At 43.1% G+C, this 21,056-nt stretch overlaps 1 protein-coding gene across 1 annotated transcript in view; it reads left to right on the forward strand.

Annotated features, from left to right (window-relative positions):
* Nucleotides 1-12: 12 nt before the first annotated feature.
* Nucleotides 13-21,056, forward strand: part of SERPINI1 (serpin family I member 1) — an 89,332-nt gene continuing 68,288 nt past the window's right edge. Inside the window, exon 1 of the mRNA XM_083739864.1 lies at nucleotides 13-207. The gene's annotated coding sequence lies outside the window, so the exon portion shown is untranslated. The remainder of the gene's footprint in view (nucleotides 208-21,056) is intronic.

Consider the following 21,056-nt stretch of genomic DNA (forward strand, 5'->3'; position numbering starts at 1 on the left):
GGCGGGGAAAAGGGGGAAACTATTCCAGGCGCTGAGAGACTAGAGAGAAGCAACCCCGGAGGCGGTGCTCGCGCTTGCTGCTGCTGCTGCTGCTGCTTCTGCGTTCGTTGCTCCGGTGAAAGGAGCTGCTGCTGCTGCGGAGCGAGCCAGGGGTGCAGCCACACCTGCAAACAGCTGCGTCGCTCGCATCGCCAGACCGGCTGTCAGGTAGGCGAGCGCGCAAACAGCAGCAGCAGCAGCAACGCTGCTGCAGCCAGCGCCGCTTGTGCGGGGTGGAAGAAGCAGAGCTGGGCTATCTCTCTTTCTTAAATAGGATAGTTATTTTCAGCGCTTTTGAAAGAACGGCGCAAGGGGTTGCGTTTGGCGGTGTTCTCAAAAAGATTTTTTTTTAAAAGGTTCCCTTGCTGCTCAAAAGAACGGCACGCTGCTCCTTTTTCTTTTATCGCGGATGCAAGATGTTTCAGCCAAACAACTTAAGCCACTTTCGATCTCTTAGGAAATGCCGCCTCTGTTTTGTAGACGCGGCTTGGCGAATCCCTCCGAGGCACTGATAAAGAGCCGCGGCTGTTTTCTTCCCTCTGGTGCCTAAGAGGGTGTATATATATATATATTCTTGTGTCCGCATATTATGCCAACGAGACGCGTTTCCTCAGAAACAAAAGCCAAACTAAGCCCTGCGATCTTTTCTTTCTCTTTTCCTCATCGGGATTTTAGCCAATGCCCGATTTCTCTGAGTCATTAGAGAAAATGCTCCTTTTACTCGAAGGGAGTCTCGTTTTCACCCATTGCCATTCTCCGTAAGCGGCGATTCACAGGTGCTCTTTGCTGGGAGTCATTCAGACAATGCTGCCATTTACTGTAAGAGATGTACAGAACTTTAAAATGTAACGCTGAGAAGTAGCATTTTAGAGTTCGTGGGTGCGTCTCTCTGTGTGTGACAGAGGCGCTATTATTGCTGCCTCTTAATATGTATCACCTTAGATTAGGCGTTCTTGATATTTGTTCGAGATGCTATCTCTGTTAATTTCATACCTATCTCCTCCTACGGTGGCTTCTGCTGCATAGCATCAGGGTATCTCTTAATTAACTGTTTTTGAAACATGTTGGACGTTTTATATTGAATCTTTGTGTATAGTATATTGAATATCAGTCCAGTATAAGTATCCCCAGTCTATGGGCATTGTATATTTTCATGTCTATTGATAGAAACTGAAATCGGTGGCAGTTTTGCCATTGACTTCAAGTGCATCATTGTTTAGTAGTTCTAGCTGCTGTTAAAAGAAGAAAATGAAAGTGAGTTCTCAAACTGTATATTAAACAATCTTACCAACAATAGAAAAGGAGGTGATGTAGTGATCTAGAGGGGGTGAATTATGCAGTTTTAACAAGTCATCTACATTTGGGTCTCCAGTACACTTAAGGTTATAATTCTCTGTACGCTGTCTTAGGAGTATGCCTCATTCAACACACAGGGGTTTACTTCTGTGTAGAGACCTGGTTGTGTGCTGAGAAACTTGGACCTGCAGCCTAATTCTGGAAATGTTTACTCAGAAGTAGGGCCTGCTGAATTCATTGGGACATACTTCTGGGTAAGTGTGCAGAGATTTATTCCTATTAATCAGTGAGTCTGCTTTATATTATGCTTCCAATTATATAATCTGCATGCCTCTAGATGGTTGCTAATGCATGCCACTTGCAAATACAAGACCCATCTTTGATTAGAACTTTGGAAGTTTCACATTTCATGTGAAATTGCAGAACCAAAAGTTGGTGTTTAAAATTAAGCCAGGGGAAAGAGAATCGGGAATCTTTCATACTGGTTTCATCAGATGATTGACCCTGTCAACCAGTGGTGATAATGGAGAACTACTCTGCAGAAAATCTGTGTTACCTTTGAAACTGCTGCCTTTGAAACTACTGCCTCTGTCCAGTGCAAGTGAGACTTCAGCTATATTGGACAGCAGCATAGTGTGTCATCATTCATCACTTTTCCCCATTTGTCAAAGGGTAAGAAGCAAGAACGTTATGAAATGCATCTGAATGTTACGCCCTCTTAAGAAGAAGAAAAATCTCCTTAGTGTTCTAGTCTTCACATTTTCCCCTTTCTTCCCATAGTTAATCACAGAGCGCTTCTCAGCATTGTGTTCTGTGATGCTACTTGTAGGCTAAAGGTGAAGTAATCCTATGACAGAGAAATGCAGACATTTCAAGTTTCCCAGCGTTGTGTTTTTCAGAACAGTCCATGAGATTATGAGAAGATTTCAAATGTTGAGAGGGGCAGATGTTGACATTTTCTTAAGCTTGACAATTTACGCTTCCAAACTGGATTTAAGCCAAAATAATAATAGGAAACCAATGTCAGTAGTGCCTAGGTGAAAATAAAAAATTGACTAGGATTTTGTTTTGGAAGTTTCTGTTTTTTGTTGGTTTTTTTTAAGGTGTAATCCTAAATGTGTTTACTTCGGGCAATGTCCTTATCCCAAACCATTGGTCCATCTAGTCCAGTATTTCTACACTGGAAGTAGCACTCAAAGGCTTCAGACACCTACCTGGTGATGCCAGTGATTGAACCTATTACTTTCAGCTTGTGGAACAGATGTACCACTGAGCTGCAGCCCTTCAACATAGTAAATAAGCTCAGATCAGTCCAGCAGAACTTATTCCCTTAGGATGCAGCCAATTTATATTCTGAAACCTTTCATGCAGTGGTGAGTAAAGCTCTGTACATCATTAACAAATGTAATTGTTGCCGTCTGTGAAATTACTTTGGAGTAACTGATGAATTGCAGCACTTGGACCGGCCCATTTGTTTTGCTGTACTCCTCTAAAATGCACTGCCCTTTATATTCACTCTGACATTGTATACACCTTGTCAGATGACAAAAATTCTCCTAATTATACAGGCTTTCCCAGAAAGACGTGTTGACCAGCAGGCAATATCCGATTTCTTCTGGAAACTTGTTTTTCTATATCATATTTACTGTATTTTCAGTGTTGTATGCCACAGTGATAGTTGCTAATATTTAACAGTCTTCAGGATTTCCAAATACTCCCTTTGAACATAGCAGTGGGTGCAGTGGTCTATATGCCTGGTCCTGAGTATGTATGTGCCAGTGCCACAAGGTTTTGAGGATTAGGCCATAGCTCATATTTTGGTGCTTAGATTATGCTTTGTATTCATGTTCCCCTCTCCAGCTTTTGAGGCCCATATCTTACATTCCCACAAGTTTCTGACTGCTGTTGCCTTTGGTTTATCCTTTTTTTACCAATCATGCACAAAATGAGCTGTAATAAGCATACGGAAGACAGGTGAACTCAGTAGTGGTGACACATCTAGAGCTGTTGCGTTCAGTCTTGCTTGCAGATTTCCCATGGGGAGAACACGATGCTGGACTTAGATGAGTCTTCTGCCAGCAGATCTTTTCTTAGATTGCTGTCCAGTGATGGGCGCATGTGCAGCAACATACAGAACCTCCATCCAGTGTCTTTGCATTGGCCAACTTGAGCTTGCATAAGAGCAACAATAAGGAGCTCATCTTTCTGCTCAATCAGGGTAGCTCTGAATGTAGCTACGTCTCTGTCCAATTCATGCCTGTGATCTCAGAATAATGGGAGGTCACCTAAGTCCCGCCTTTCATAACCTCGCGCCTCTGGCTGTTATTGGACTACAGCTCCCAGCATCCCCAGCCAGCATAGCCAGTGGTCAAGAATGATAGGAGCTGTAGTCCAGCAGCAACAAAATCCCTGATGGATGGCCCTACAGCCTCTGCACCTCCACATAGCAAAGCCCATGACCTCTCAAAGTGGTCTGTTCCAACGTCGGACTTGTCTTCCTGTTAGGCCATTTAGACACAGGGTGTGTTCGGACATGGGGAATATTGCATCCGTTTTCCTGGTTGTAGTGCTAGCATTTCGGTTCCATTTTCTAATGTCCTTTCACACTGCAGTATACCTGTTGGGTTATGCAGATGCAGCTTTTGGACCCAATATATTACCATGCTGCAACGAAATTTTGTTTGGCAACTAAGCATCGGTAGGCACTTTCTGACAGTAATGGGTGTTATTGGACAGCATCGCTCTCCCCCAAGTTTTCCGCATATGTGTGCTTCTGTTCCCCCATGAAAATTGCAGGAAAGAACTGCATGCTTATGTTCCACCCCCGGTTCTATGTCTTGTTCTGGTTTAAGGGGACTGCCAGCTGTCCGCCCCATCCTAGAATCAAATACCAGCAAAATCAGCCCTGCATATATATTTCCTTAGTTTCCCTAAAGTGCAGTTTACATCATGTGAACGCTCAAACATAATGCAGAAATGAACAAGTTAGGGAACCATCAGAGGAAATGGAATAAACTTCTGTGGGAATGCAGCTGAAATTTGCTTCCACTTATTAGTTTGCTGTAGATTTGAAGATAGCATGAAGTAGGTTTTTATTATGACATGAGCGTTTATAAATTGCTACCTGATTAAAGAACTCTTAGTGGGTTAGTTATATGAGTTTTGATTAATTGTGAATTTTGATGACCAAATTATTGATTAAATCTGCACACACTTACACATGAACAAAAGGTATAGTACTGAAGGCAGAAAACCAAACTTATAGGTGATGCACCCATGATTTGTAGAAAGCACTGTTTTAACTTTACTACAAAAGGGAATGCCATTTCTATGATGGCAGTCCCCAGCTACCATTTTTGTAAATATTTGAATTTTTAAAAACCCCAGTCCTGCCCATAAGGCAGGACATCTTCAGTTTTCATACTGATCATCCGAACATCAAAGTTCCACAGTAAACCTCTGTTTCTGTAGGTTTCCATGCTGCACACCTTCTGTGCTGGATTTAGACTTCCCCTTGCATCCATGGAAGGATGCAAAAGCCACTGGAGCAAGGAGTGGAGGTGGTTTTTAACCTTTATTCCTTTCGCAATTCCCACATTCATTTCCCACACCATTCTTGAGGGTCGCTTAACCATGCAGAGCAGATTCTTAGGAGGTACAAGACTGAATCCAGTGCTGTGTGCATGGAGTTTGGCTTGAACAATGGAGCATCTCCCTCTTCTGCTTGCGCATCCCCAAAATCTGCTGTGGGTGGTCATGTCCCCCCCCCCCACTCTCTGGAGCACAGAAGGCTGCAAAGTAGAGGAGAGAGACGTTTCCTTGCACAGGCAGAAGTCTGTTGCACAAGCAGAATGACAGTGTGCAATGCAACCTTCAGAAATGGGTAAAAATTGCTTCTCTCTACCACCTAGTATGAGGGACGCGGGTGGCGCTGTGGGTTAAACCACTGAGCCTAGGGCTTGGCGATCAGAAGGTCGGCAGTTCGAATCCCAGCGACAGGGTGAGCTCCTGTTGCTCGATCCCTGCTCCTGCCAACCTAGCAGTTTGAAAGCATGAGAAATTGCAAGTAGATAAATAGGTACCACTCCAGCGGGAAGGTAAACGGCGTTTCCGTGTGCTGCTCTGGTTTGCCAGAAGCAGCTTAGTCATGCTGGCCACATGACCAGCATGTGGGCTGTACGCCGGCTCCCTTGGCCAATAAAGTGAGATGAGCGCCGCAACCCCAGAGTCGGTCACGACTGGACCTCATGGTCAGGGGTCCCTTTACCTTTACAGTGGTACCTCAGGTTACAGATGCTTCAGGTTACAGACTCTGCAAACCCATAAATAGTACCTCGGGTTAAGAACTTTGCTTCAGGATGAGAACAGAAATTGCACGGCGGCGGCAGGAGGCCCAGTTCCAGGTTAAGTTCTTAACCCGAGTTACCACTGTACACTTGCAGAAGTGACTTGTTCTCCTGCCAAATCTGGATCCAACCCTCTCTCTTTGCAGTAACACACAGGTGTCCCACTGAGGCAGGATATTATGTTCCTTTTATCTTTCATTCCTATTTACAGGAGATCCAAGGAGTCCCTAAGGCACACTGAACACACAAACACACACCAGAACCGCCTCCCTCCCATCTACTGCAGCTTCTTGTGTTGTATCGGAAGCTTTTCTAAAGGTCCCCCGAGTTTTTGAGCAGGGCTTGTTGTCTGGAGTGGAAGTCTGCAGTCAGAAGTAGAAGAGGAGTGCTTGCAAGCTTCGTTCTGCCTTCAGATGTTCCCCATGTGGCCTTTTGGATCCCAGCCCCTTTATGCTTGCCTTTTAAAGTTTATCCTAAAGCTCAAAATATCAATTGAGCATCACAATCCTAAGCATGTTTTCTCAGGAAGTGTGTCTCATTGACTTGCATGGCTTATTGACTCCAGCTCGTGATATCAAGGGGGGAGCTTAACTTCAAGCTCGGATTCAGACAATGCGCTAACTCGAACCTTGGCTTAGCTCAGCACGCTAGTCAGGGTGTTTTCAGATGTAGAGAATATTTCTTAGTTTCCCCGATTATTATACTATTGCTTCTATCCTGTTTACTAATTTTCCTATCACACAGCAGTACCTGTTGCTTTATGGAACGGCGGCTTTTTGACTGATATGTTGCACTAAAAGTAATTCACACCAGTGATCATGATGTGACACAACAAACATCATTGGCTGACATCTCTGTGCACCAACCCTTTCCACACGTTTGTGCTTCTGTTCCCCCACAATTCCCCCATTAAAATGGGAGGGGAAAAACTGTGTACTGCCCCAGATTTTGGCACTTTACTCCAGCTATTTTTCTGGTTATGGGGGCTGCAAACAGATTTGTTCAGGAATCAAATAACACGGAAACACGTGCTATATTCTATCACTTTACTCCTGAAATTTTGGGGGCTAGTGGGATTGTAAACAGATTTTTTTTCTGAAAGCTATTGGCATGGAAGTGAGCTCAGGGTTCGAAATTAGCAGGGCACCATGCGTGTTTTTGCAACTAAAGATTCTCCATTTGCGAGCACCTCCAAAACTCTGGGTGCCATTTTTTGCACCTGGCTGACACTCAAGAATTACTGAAATGGATGTACTTTGAAGATTCAAAGTATATGTTAAGGATAGACATTAAGTTAAGGCACGGGTAGGCAAACTAAGGCCCGGGGGCCGGATCCGGCCCAAACGCCTTCTCAATCCAGCCTGCGGACGGTCTGGGAATCAGTATGTTTTTACATGAGTAGAATGTGTCCTTTTATTTAAAATGCATCTCTGGGTTATTTGTGGGGCCTGCCTGGTGTTTTTACATGAGTAGAATGTGTGCTTTTATTTAAAATCCATCTCTGGGTTATTTGTGGGGCATAGGAATTCATTCATTTTCATTTTTATATTCAAAATATAGTGCGGCCCCCCATAAGGTCTGAGGGACAGTGAACCGGCCCCCTGCTGAAAAAGTTTGCTGACCCCTGTGTTAAGGAGCTTAACAATAAAGAGTAGTTTTGAAAACTGAAGTATGGTATCTATATTTTATTGTAAACACCAAATTAAACATGTAATAACAATTTCCGCTAAAAATGTGATATTAGCTATGTGTTACTTACGTGAATTTCATATTAATTCATGCTTATCAAAATAATAAAGGAAAAGTGGTTTCTGACCCGCCCCCCCCCCCGCCCCCTGGTGGCGACTAGACATTCTGTTTTGGTGCCCACAACCCAGGTCCTAGAAACCATTTGGCTCCTAGCTTTTCTATCCCAGTTTCTAACTGAAATTTGAGCTCCAAATTCTCTGTATGTTTCACTAGACTTCCAGAAGTGGCCTATACTTCATGTGAAAGCACAAAAATTAACTGGGAAGTGCCGGGCTAAGGGAATAAACTCATGTGTGAATGCAACCTTAAAGAAACAACAACAACCAATGGGCCATAGACCAGCTTCATGCTCATCTCTGGGCACATATTTTAGTTTACCATGTCATGTGACCCAGACCCCACTCCTCGCCTCTTTCATCTAGCTTGCTCTGTCCATTGCCTGTTGGCTTTTATTTATTTATTTTAATTTGTTTAATCATTTTTTTGATACAAACATCAAAAGACACATACAAAAAAAACCCACAATAGCAATAATAACACAATTTGACAGTTCAGATTTGAATACACTGATATACCTACGACTACACCTTTTTTAAACAATATTTTCCCACCTCTCCTCCCCCTACTTCCCACCACTATCCACCTAATCGCTTAAATATTTGCTCCAGATTTGTTTATATTTATCCATTCTTACTTTGCGTCGACATGCAATTCGTTCATATGTAGCTAATCTGTCCATATTATCAATCCATGTGCTCAGTGGAATCTTTTTGTGGCTCTTCCAATTCTTTGATAACAGTGCGAAGAAACTGTCTTCTTTTGTGTGAATTGCGTCCATTTGCATTATTATTTCCTTGTAACTATGCGTAGTAGCCTGGGAAAGACCTTCTATCTCACATGGTATAGAAAGCTGGTACCTATGTGCAAGGTGTGAGCTGCTACAGGTCAGACAGATGCATTGGCCAATAAGGATCAAAAATATTATGTCCTGGTGCTTACCACTGTAGAGCAAAAGAACAGGGGGGGGGGGTGCAATCCCAGGCACACCTACTTGGAAGCGCATCTGTTGAATTCAGGCTTATTTCTGGGAATAGGGTTGCAAAATCAATGTGTATAATCAGCCAATGTTCCCAAGCAAAGTGTTGATTATCTTTCCTAGAGGGAAGTGGCAGAATTATTAAGCCTGGTGGCATACACTGTAAGATGAAATTAAATTATTCTTCTCTTCCTCTCTTAACAGGCAAAGGAAAGAGAAAATAACTTGGCTTGCCTCAAGGCTTAAGGGCAGCGTAGCAATTCCTCCCATAGGCGTGTTTATTGTTTCTCCCGGCTCCTCAGTGTGGTACAAGCCGCAAGATCCTGTCCCCTCTAACCAGCAGGGTGCAAACAAATGCTCCCCCGCTGAGTGCAAACCAAACGACATCATAAAAGTGTTAAGTAATTGTGAGGAAAGGGCATGCAAATAAGGAAAGCGCTCTTTTATTTTAAAAAGCATTGATTGTCTCCCAGGTAGTCTGACCGTTAGTAGTAGTGCTACTCCAAAAATCCCGCCCCCGCAAAAAAACTATTCGCCATCAGTTAGTGAGGAAATAAATTGTATTTGAAACTATAATATAAATTGTATTTGAGAATATAAAGGAAATTCTCATGTGTCGAGTGCAGGTTTGTGTCATGCTTTCCTTACTTCTGAGGTCGCCAGCAGGTGTTTGTGGGCATCCTTGCTTTCATTCTACTACTTATCTCACTAATCTGTATGCTGTAGTCAGCCTTCCTGGGTGCCTGTACTTCAGTCAAGGCCCAGGGGAAGACATCAAAAGGTAACTCCACCCACAGGGCTTTTTCAGGTCAAGTGGTGTATGCAGCCAGGGAGGCTGCAGTGTCTGGACAAATGTTTGCTGGGACAAACAAACACACACACACACCCATCCTTGGTCGCCTTACAATACATGCTCAGAACCCACACTGAGCAAAATGCTAAAGAATTTTTGAGTGCCCCATTCAAAAACAATCATTTATTTATTTAGCTCATTTATGAATTGCTTCCTGTGAGTCATCTTGAATCAGTTTACTACTCAATAAAAACCTATACAAAATCAGTTAAAACAACTGCATATATCAAAACATTTTTTTAAAAAGCACAAAAACACGATTACATGTAAAACAAGAAACAACAATTGCATATATAAAATCAGTTTCTAATCTAATACAGAGACCAACTGGGATAACAATCTCCATTTAGGCTTGTTGAAAGGAGATGAATAGAACTTTTGATAAACTGGAGGAGGGATTTTGGCACAGGACTTGTTATTAGTTAGATGCTTGTTTCGAACCCCCAACAGACCAGTATTTGCTTTGTTTTTAAACTCATAACACAACTCAGAGCACTCTCTAGTTCTGCTTGACATAAATTCAAAGAAATCACACCTCTATTATATAAGGAAGGATAATGCCCAGGGTATGTTGAAGCATAAACACAGCCTAGTAACCTGTAGATCCCTGCCCAGAATCTTGAAATCAAAGTACTGTAATACTTAATTGAGATGAAATTTCCAAAAAATGCTGAAGGTTAGGGGAGTTTATGGGAAACTCCATCTGAAACACTGCATCTGAGGAGTGTAATTGGTGGGCAGGGATTTTGGAATTGTGGGTGTCCCTTAGGCATATAATAGCAACCACATGCATTAATAGTAATTTCAAAACTGTTGTGAATTGATGCTGAGTATTGAGGCTGATACCAAAGAATTGATGCTTTTGAATTATGGTGCTGGAGGAGACTCTTGAGAGTCCCATGGACTGCAAGAAGATCAAACCTACCCATTCTGAAGGAAATCAGCCCTGAGTGCTCACTGGAAGGACAGATCCTGAAGCTGAGGCTCCAGTACTTTGGCCACCTCATGATAAGAGAAGACTCCCTGGAAAAGACCCTGATGTTGGGAAAGATGGAGGGCACAAGGAGAAGGGGACAACAGAGGACGAGATGGTTGGACAGTGTTCTCAAAGCTACTAACATGACCAAATTGCAGGAGGCAGTGGAAGACAGGAGTGCCTGGCGTGCTCTGTTCCATGGGGTCACGAAGAGTCAGACACAACTAAACGACTAAACAACAACAACAATTGCAGTTGCACAGAAAGGCCACCTTGTACCAAGTCATTATGGTATTTATTTTTTCACACAAAGGAAATAGATGTGTGTGTGTGCATCTCTCCCTCAGCCCTGCCAAAAGTCGTCTTGTTTTTTTAATGCTCCTCCTTACTAATGAGAGTATTTGGCAATGCCCAGTTGTGCATGCTGTGTAAAAGATAAGGCAGATGTTCTTTTTGGAGTGAAGCTTAATGTTTCATAAGTTCAGGAAAGCCTAGAATCAGGATTTTAAAGAGCAAATTGATTTGCGTGATTTGATGAGTGTACTGGAAGCCGTAATGTCCTCCTCCTCTTAATAGCTTTGTTTGTTACTTTCCATTAGTTTGAACGAAACAAGGATGGCAGATTCTGTTCTGCTTGCTCTGATGATTCAACTAATTTTAATAAATCAAAGTTATACATGTGGCAGAAATGAATTGATTCTCCTAGCTAACAAATGGGCAGAGATTATCAAATTCACTCTTCTTTTTCATAACAAGGGCCTTATATTGTTAACCTGTATATTGCACACCTCCAAAGGGGTATATATGGGTCATACCAATGAATGGGGCTTAGTTCAAACATAAAGGGGAAACTGTTTTGCAAAAGAGAGCTGAAGGGAACGTTTGGGTTGTATGCTACCTCCCTTACATTTCTGTGCCCAGAAGAAGTACCGTAGCTGATCTTCAAACTACAGTTTGCTGTGATGACCAGGCTCACAACTGTGGTTTGCTTTAACCACAGCTACTGAGGATAAACCAGGGGAACAAACCAGGGTTTCAGAACATGATTTGTTCTGGCTATCCCTATTTTTAGCACACTGCTTTTCCCCAAGTTTGGATATCACAGCATACTACTGTTAGCTAACTTAAAATCGAAATAGGAAAGTTTAAAAATCTTCCTTGTGGGCATACAGTTGGAAGAGCAGGGCAGCATGTAAGCTCAAGGTCTGCCACAACCTGCTCACAATCTAAACAGTGGTTTCCAGTTGCATCTGAACCAAACTCCCGTATGGTTGGGTGGGGTTTGAAGTCAGTCACCCCTAATTCTGACTCAAGACAAGTGCGTTGGGTAATTTTCAAAGTTCCTGTTCCACTAATGCAAAATACTTGTGGAATGGAACCTTCCCCTTCTCTCCCCTACAGCCCCCCCTACACCTTCAAAATTACGTCTGGAGGGCTGGGGGATTCTCCAGAGCTGATTTTTGGGGCACAAGCCAAGTTCCACTTACAGAGCACTGGACACGGCTGTAACACCTCAAACTCTAATGCACACTTGTATCTCTTCCATAGTGCTTGTTCGTCAACTGACTTGGAGGAACTATGGAAACTCGATTCTAGGTTTTGGGAGGGAAGTGTCCGAAAGATAATTTCAGTTAGATTTAATAACATGAAACGCCGTAAGTAGGTTGGCTTTGCAGTCACTAGAGGAGTACATTAATCTTAACATTTTCCTTCCTCGTGTGAAAATGTGTAATGGAACTGCTTCCTCTTTAGATTTGCGAGATGCCAAATTTTAATCCTTAAATTCTCCTCAGGTAACTGATGAAATATAGAACATAAACTCGGCAATAAATATGAGTAATAAGATACACTATACAACTTGTATACCTGTGGCTGTCTCATTCCAGCGCTGCTTTAATCAATATTTCTACACTGCTCGGGTTTTATAGGAGAACTTTCCGTTCTGCCTCAGCTGCATGAAACCCCAATCCTAAACATTTCCAAGAGCATGGCGGTGCCCCTGTCCTGCCATAAAAACATATTGGTTTCCAGATACGTCGATGCAATGGGCATTAGAGGGAAACTGCACATCGTGCACAAGCCAGGACTCTACAGACCACACTGGCCCTGCGACACACCCCTTTTCTTGCAGGAATGTGTCTTTGGACTCTGACAAACCCCCTTGCTTGTCTGGATGAAGGATAGAAAGGAATGTGTGTAGAGATTAGGTTATGGTACAATGGTAAAATGTACAGTCATACCTCAAGTTGCGATCGCTGCGGGTTGTGCATTTTCGGGTTACGGACGCGCCAAACCCAGAACTACCAGAACAGGTTACTTCCAGGTTTCGGCGCATGCGCCGAAGCACTAAATTGTGCTTTGCGCAGAAGCGCCGAATAGCATCATGCGTGCATGCAGATGCTGCGCTGCAGGTTGCAAAAGCTGCGGGTTGTGAACGTGCGTCCTGCACGGATCGCATTCGCAACCCGAGGTTCCACTGTACATTTAATGCCCTGCCCACTTTCCCCCTCTGGCTCCACCCACCAATGGTGTGCGGCCCTCGGAAGTGAACCTGGTCCTCTGGCTGAAAAAAGGTCCTCCACTCCTCCTTTAGAAAAAGGGTGGTATATAAAGGAAGCAAACAAATACTATATTATGATAAGATAAACTCTGCATCCTCCCTCTGGCAGAAGGCAAGACTTCTGATGTCTGCTTCTGCCGCCCTGAAATAGATCTCTGCTGGTGCATCAAGGGAAGGGTACTTAGGCATGATAAAAAGCCTCCCAGCTCTCTGTTCTGTTTCATGAGCGCAGCTTTCTGCCCACTGAGGTTGCAGAGCCTTAATGTCCTTGATCTCATGTTGCATTCACAAGTAGTTTGATGGGAGCGACTAGGCACGCGTGACCGAAATCTCTTTGTAGATCATTCCTCTTGGATGTGTTTTTTTCTCAAGACTAGTATGAACGCTGCAGGCATATTTATGAATCATGCATTCTGAGAGGTGGTGGTTGTTTGTTTAGTCCATAATTCAAAGACACAATTCATTCACAGTTCACCACAGGGTCCTTAATAGCTGGCAGGTGTCTGAGTGGAACCAATTCCTGCCCATATGAGTTATCAGTTGGAATCACGGCTGGTTTGAATTCACTACCACTCCCATGTACTCCCGCTCCCACACTTCCAGTACGTTTCCGAGCACAATTCGAAGTGTTGGTGCTGACCTTTAAAGCCCTAAACGGCCTCTGTCCTGTATACCTGAAGGAGCATCTCCACCCCCATCGTTCTGCCCAGACACTGAGGTCCAGCTCTGAGGGCCTTCTGGCGGTTCCCTCATTGCAAGAAGTGAGGTTACAAGGAACCAGACAGAGGGCCTTCTCAGTAGTGGCGCCCTCCCTGTGGAACACCCTCCCTTCAGATGTGAAGGAAATAAGCAGCTATCCTATCTTTAAAAGACATCTGAAGGCAGCCCTGTTCAGGGAAGTTTTTAATATTTAATGCTGTACTGTTTTTAATATTTGATTGGGAGCCGCCCAGAGTGGCTGGGGAAACTCAGCCAGATGGGTGGGGTATAATTAATTAACTATTATTATTATTATTATTATTATTATTATTATTATTATATGATTGAACATTTTTTTCCCTAGAGAATGGGTGGGTCCAACCTCCAAGCATCTCTGCTTAGCCCCCAAGCCATGCCACCTCCTCAGGTCTCTCACTCACTTTCTCTCTCACTCACACTCACACTTCCCTGACCTCGATCTGCATTCTCAGGTGCATTTGAATGGCTGAAAAATATCATTGAATTGTGATCATTCTTCTTGTTTACTTGGATGGAACTGCAGAGGTATATTTATGTGTGTATTTTTTTTTTACTTTGCAATGTTGCTTATTAATGCAGATGTGAGCCACACCCCTTACTCCACCCACTTTTTGACTCCAGCCCTACCTGCCACTTGCATATGTCTCCCTCCGGCTGAACAAGTTTCCCCCACCCCTGAACTAGAGGAACCTTCCTCAAGCTTAGGTCCCCAGATGTTGTTGTGGGACCACTGGCCATCGCTGACCACTGGCCATCCTGGCTTGGGGTGATGGAGGTGCAGGTCCATGGGGGTGTCCAAGATTGGGGAAGACTGACCTAGAGAATGTTTGCTCTAGGATTGCTTCCCATTTCACTGCAACTTCCTTGTTCTTCTCTGCTGCTGCGTATTGAAGAAGCAGCAAGGCCATACTGTAAGAGTGTTGGAAAGGAACTCTCTGCAAATGGGCCTTCATTTCTGGTTTCCCATGTGAAGAGTCACTTAGGAAGGTTCCCAGAAAGTCATTGAGGGCTTCCCAAACTTGGGTCTCTAGCTCTTTTTGGACTACAACTCCCATCTTCCTGTAGTTAGTAGGAGCAGTGGTCAGGGATGATGGGAACTGTAGTCCCAAAACAACTGGAGACCCAAGTTTGCGTCTAAATTTTTAGGATGTGGTGGCCTCCAGTGAAAACTCATTGCCATCCTAATTTTGCTGAGTCTGAAAGCTGCTTTTCCATCTGCATTGGGAAGGTTTGGAACATAAAGCTACACCCTCTCACTGTTATAAACAAGTGCTCTGGATTTGCAGGCTATTCCAGAGCATCAGTTAGTGGAAGGAAGCGAGTGAATTCCTGCATAATCTTTCATAGGCAGCTCAAGAGGACAAGTTTATTTAGGCTTCAATAATGATTAACACAACTCCTTTGGATCACGAGAGTGACGCCCAACCAGTAGTCTGTCTAAGAAGAAATACTAAAACCTGGCTGTCGGCCACTGAACTAGTTCTGCATTGATTTACAATTATAGTTTAATTCTTCTTTTCACTGTTGATTCCTACATGAGATTTGGATGCATATGTCCTCTGTGGACGTGTTTTTTGTTGTTGTTGTTGTTGTTCTTCCCACAACCATCAAATATCACTTTGGGCACATATATTTAAAATGATAGTCAAACGTCGCCTTCTGGCAATCTCCTTTTCAATATTGGACGAACTGATGCTGCTTGTTCTCTCCTCAGTGATTCAACACTACAGCTAATATGAATTAATACTTAATTTAATTGACTCTGTAAATCTGCTTTTCTGGAATACTTTTTCCCTGCTCATATTAAAGCAAGATTTACAGCAATTATCTGCTGTGTATCTCACACATTAAATTAGGATGTGTACAGGCATTTTATTTTATTTTTTTGGTGGGGAGTCAGTGTGGTTTTTTACATCCTGGCCTGACTCTGACATCATAGCCTATGTGACACATACATGTAATTTTTCCCTGCTGTGAAATCCATTTCCTCCTGCTTCTTCCATTCACACTGGTGAGTTGAACCACACTGGAATGTTGTACTTCCCTCTGTGCCTCCAGAAAATGGAATGGGTTAAGTTTTTTTTTAAAAAAACCACAAAAATACTGTTTTAGTGATGTGTCTTGACATTCTAGTAAAGATATCAGTGTGGTTAACCAGTGAGCAGGCTCTGTATGTGTATATAGTCAATCAGGATCACATGCGCATTTAATTTGTGCAAATTCAATGTTGCACGCTCTGCTGCAGCTTCATCCCAGATCCATTCAAGCCTTTTTCTTCTGCCTGTGTCTCTTTCTGTCTGCATCCCTCCTCCCTTCTGAACTCCCTGTACTGTCTTCCCAGTACGTTTCCGAGCACAATTCAATGTGTTGGTGTTGATCTTTAAAGCCCTAAACGGCCTCGGTCCAGTATACCTGAAGGAGCGTCTCCACCCCCATCGTTCTGCCCGGACGCTGAGGTCCAGCGCCGAGGGCCTTCTGGTGATTCCCTCACTGCGAGAAGCCAAGTTACAGGGAACCAGGCAGAGGGCCTTCTCGGTAGTGGCACCCTCCCTGTGGAACGCCCTCCCACCACATGTCAAAGAGAACAACTACCAGACTTTTAGAAGACATCTGAAGGCAGCCCTGTTTAGGGAAGCTTTTAATGTTTGATGCATTACTGTATTTTAATATTTTGTTGGAAGCCACCTAGAGTGGCTGGGGAAACCCAGCCAGATGGTGAGGTATAAATAATAAATTATTATTAATAACAATAATAATAATAATCATCATCATCATCTAGATAGCTTGTAGGTGGAAGAGTGAGCAAAGACAGCAGAGGCACAGGGAGAGCCTTCCTACAGGGCTTCCTCCCCCTTTGCCAACCAGAAGCCAGGTGAAAATAGGTGATTTTCGCTATAGGCAATTTTTGCATAAAGGCACTGCCTCTAGCATGGGATGTGTGGGTAGATTGTATAATCAATTCTACCCCAGATTTCAGATTGTCTCGTGTATATATTCTTCACATTAGAATGCTCCCTGCACGAATTCACCATCTTTGTCTCCCAGCATGACATGGACTGAATCAATGAGGTATTGATGTTCTTCTCCTCCCTGCAAAATGAAAAATCCCCAAACCCACTAGCTTCACAAAACGCTGCTGTAATTTTTGCTGCCATTATATTGTGGGGGAAAGCCAAACTCTCCATATGCTAGTTTATTTCTCTGTTGGATTTGGCTACATCTGTACAATGTCAAGCGTTTGGTTGCCAAATAGAAGAGGGGAGATAATGGTGAATGAAAGAAACACGTCCAGCAAAAAGGTTAAGCACCTTCCAGGTAATCCGGCAGACAAGATAATAAGTAATGCCCAGGTGTCTGTCTTTGCCTCCTTTGGGTTCTTTTCCACTGAGCCTTTCAGCCACATTGATATTGATTGAAACCTTATGGGTTCCTGGGATGAGAGGTGTGTTTATTTTATTCTGTTCATTTAAAGGCCTTTTTTGTTTTTTAGTATTTCAAAACAGCTAAAAAAGACGGAACAAAAAAGCCAAGGAAAAACAACAAAGGGAGCACAAAAATAATAAAATTAACAGACAAGGAGACATTCAAACAAAACACAAAGGGCAAGCACCATAAAAAGGCAGGTCAGATTCTTTTTTAAAAAATGGATGGGCTCTGTGTAACACCTGAAACATAGTATGGAATGTATTTAGGGAAGGAGTTCCATCATTTGGGTGGTACCAACCAGGAAGCCCACCTGCCAGTAGAGGAGCTGATTCCAAGTTGGAAGGGTCTTGGGCAAAGCTGCCTTTTGCTAGGCTCCTGCCATCACTTGGACCCTCCACCAACATGTCAGTCATGTGATTGACATGTTGGTGGCCCTGCCCACTGAAGTAGCCGAGTCTCCATAAGCTACACACAATATTACGGGCCTCTATTTTCAGGTGGGCATGATCTGACTCAAACCATGCTCGCCAACGACTGTCTTCCCTCTGCCAGTCTGCAAGGAGAGGGAAATGTTCCTTTGCAGATGGGATTTGAATTCAGAGCACATGTCTACGAATGGACATCAAAAGGGCTCCCTCTCAGCAGCCACCAGTTCTCTCGGCGCTGAGAGTGAGATGGACTGTCGGCCCCAAACAGCTTCAAAGGAGCTGATCATCAACTGATATTATGATGTCATTGGGTGATAGGTGGGCAGCCAAATCTACCTGTCCATCTTGGCCAGCCCAGGAGAGGGGGGATATTAGGGGTCCCTTTGTTCAACGTGTGACATGTTGAATGAATTCAGGCTGCCTGCAGTAACCTGAATGAAACCTGATAAAAGGATGTTCCAAAAGGGGGAGACAGGTTGAGAGCATTGAGAAGAGATCAACATTAGGAATCCCATAAGCTACACATTGGGAAGTCCTGTTGATTTCAGCAACTAACTACACCTGCAGCTAGAATGCTGCTTTGGTAAGCAACACGACATACTAGCAAATGGTAAATGTAAAAGTAAGTGCAAGGGAGGAATACGGGGAGCAAGTTCATTGATCAAGGTTTCAATTTGGAAGCCCTGAACTCTATATATCTTGCAGCAGATGATATATACCTTTGCCTGGGATGAGCTTGTGTGGCAGCGTACGCAGTGTGCCAAAGCTCTGATCCAAATGCCACCTGTTAACACGGGTCATAAAGATGATGGAATTCAAAATGAGAAAAATAGAGCTGTAAAGCTGCAAAGGAAATATATTTGACAGGGGTCCATTAGTCATACAGTAGCCTTGTGAGAATAGTCTGATCTGTGGCACATTGAATTCTCCAAGTGCAGATTTCGATTTTTTCCAAATGTATTCGTATTCAACATTTGTAATGAATACCTCTTCCTCCATGAAGCATGGACTGGAGCAGACTCCTTAATTTTGGAAAGAATACCCAGATGAATTATGACCTATTGATACTAAATGTGTTTACTCAAAAGTAAGTCCCACTTAAACACCAGTCTGAACTATGTTTGCACATAAGTAATTCTGGTGTTAATGGAAGATGCTTCCAGATAAGCATTCTCAACACTACTACATCTTAGCATGTTTTAAGACTATGGTCCTGGCAGGTAGAGTGTTGAAACTAGAGACCAATTTAGTAATGCACTCACTGGGGGTCTTCTGCCCCTCTGTGAAAGGGGAATAGCTGTTTTGGGAATAGAATAGCAAGTAAACCATTTTCCACGCTATAGAATATGTATAAAGCTACTTGTTGTAAAGGAAACGGTTTCATTTATTTTTGCTTAGAAAGCATACAAGAAACTGAAATGTGTTGTCACTCATGCAAAAATTCATTATGTTGAGTATGGTTAGAGCAAATCTAAGAGAATTAGCTTCCCCCTGTACTCTGGAAGTAGGCAATTGCAGTCTTGCAGTGTAGCAGAAATGATATGAGACAGACGGAATTGGATAAAATTTGAATTGCTTCATCAAGCTTTGATAGAACAGAGCTGAAGTCAATTTGCCGAGTAAAACGTATTTCTTAAAAGAGTAATCGGAGACTCGTATTGCAGGTTTGCTTGAGGGTCCAGTGCTCTCTCATATGAGAGTTTTTCATCTATAGAATATTACAGAGACCACAGAAGAGAAGAGCTAGAAAAGGTAAAGAGGAGGGCAACAGAAATTATCAAGAGTTAGAAACCTCTTTCCTCTGAGAAAAGGGTACAACATAGAAGGCTTTTCACTTGAATAGAAAAGATGATGGACAGCATAAGTTTATGAAAACTTAACAGTGTGCGTAGGAAGTCTTCATCAGTCTGCCATTAGCCTATAACTTGGGTCACACAATGAAATGGACTAGAGGCAGGGTCAGTACAGACAAAAGAAGGTGAGTCTTATTAAAATATTAGTAATAATCCTTTATAAAAATGCCTAAGTTTCTCTGGGCACAGTATAAAGATTAAAAAGCAAGCTGTCTTGGCCTGCAGGCTTCATAATCTAATAGGCACAGCACAAAGGGGAAGGGAGAGGAAGGAAGAGAAACGAGCAAATGGCAGGATCAGTTTTTCAGGTTTGCATAACTGTTCACTGGTGTTGAAATGAATTGCAGGTGACATGAGCCGATGGAGTGGGACCCCTCTGTCCCCTCTCTCCTGGAGCGTCAGACAGGTAGAATGAACATATGAAATTCACTACTACAAGATGTGGATGTCGATCAGCTTAAGTGTGTTTTTTAGAGAGATTAGACAAACTGGAAAGTTGGGTTACAAACAGCTGTGTCCTTCCAGTCTCTCTGATCTAGAAACTTGTGAAAGCAGAAGGTGTCCACTTGTGGATGAGGGTCCCCCAGCCCTCCTGGAGCAGGTTTTCAAAAAGTGCTGGAGGGGAAGCAGAAATGGGTGAAAAGCCACCTCTTCCCTTAGTAGTTTCATCGACTGGAGGGCTGCTGCAGAGTGGCAAAGCGCATGCTTTTGCATGCAGAAGATCTCTGATTCAATCTGGGACATCCCAGGTAGGGCTGAGGAAAGACAACTGTCTGATATCCTGGACAGCTACTGGTGGTCAGTGTTGGCAATAGTTGTCTAGGTCAGCGCTTCCCAACCTGTGGGTCATGACCCACAAGTGAGTTGTGAAGCCTGTGCAAGTGGGTTGCAGGCTCTATTTTAGGTTTACTTATAATTATTGCTTTTAATCCTTAAATGGTATACCTCTTACCTGTTTTTGTTTTCTTCGTTTATTATAATGATGCATTAACAGTTGCAGCCAAAATTTGAAAAAAAAAAACCACAACCCAGAAGCATTTCTGTTAGGGATTTTAGGACCAGACCTGCCAAGAAAAATAAAAAACTTATTTATGTATGCTACAACAGCGGCAAGAGTCTTAATAGCACAAGGATGGAAGAATGAGGAAATCCCAACAAAAGAACAGTGGCAAGAGAAATTGATGAGTTATGCAGAATTGGCCAAACTGACATACAAACTGCGGGAGGACAACTGTGACTTTAAAGAAGAATGGGAGCTTTTTACAAATTATTTAAAAAGACAACAACTGGCAAAATGAATTGGACTCCTTGGCAGGTTTTGAATAAACATACACAAACTTATTGGTTGATAACATGATAGATAGATAGATAGATAGATAGATAGATAGATAGATAACATAAGGATATGTATAATTTATATAATATGAGAGCCAGTGTGGTGTAGTGGTTAAGAGCGGTAGTCTTGTAATCTGGTGAACCGGGTTCACTTCCCCGCTCCTCCACATGCAGCTGCTGGGTGACCTTGGGCTAGTCACACTTCTCTGAAGTCTCTCAGCCTCACTCACCTCACAGAGTGTTTGTTGTGGGGGAGGAAGGGAAAGGAGAATGTTCGCCGCTTTGAGACTCCTTCGGGTAGTGATAAAGCGGAATATCAAATCCAAACTCTTCTTCTTCTTATAACATGCAGAGAACAATATGTGCTGAGAAATCAGAGAGAGGAGCCAAACACTGGAACGGCTCGAGTCTTAGGTTTTAA

The sequence above is a fragment of the Podarcis gaigeae genome, assembly GCF_964106915.1.
Source record: "Podarcis gaigeae genome assembly, chromosome: 5".
Classification (NCBI taxonomy): Eukaryota; Metazoa; Chordata; class Lepidosauria; order Squamata; family Lacertidae; genus Podarcis; species Podarcis gaigeae.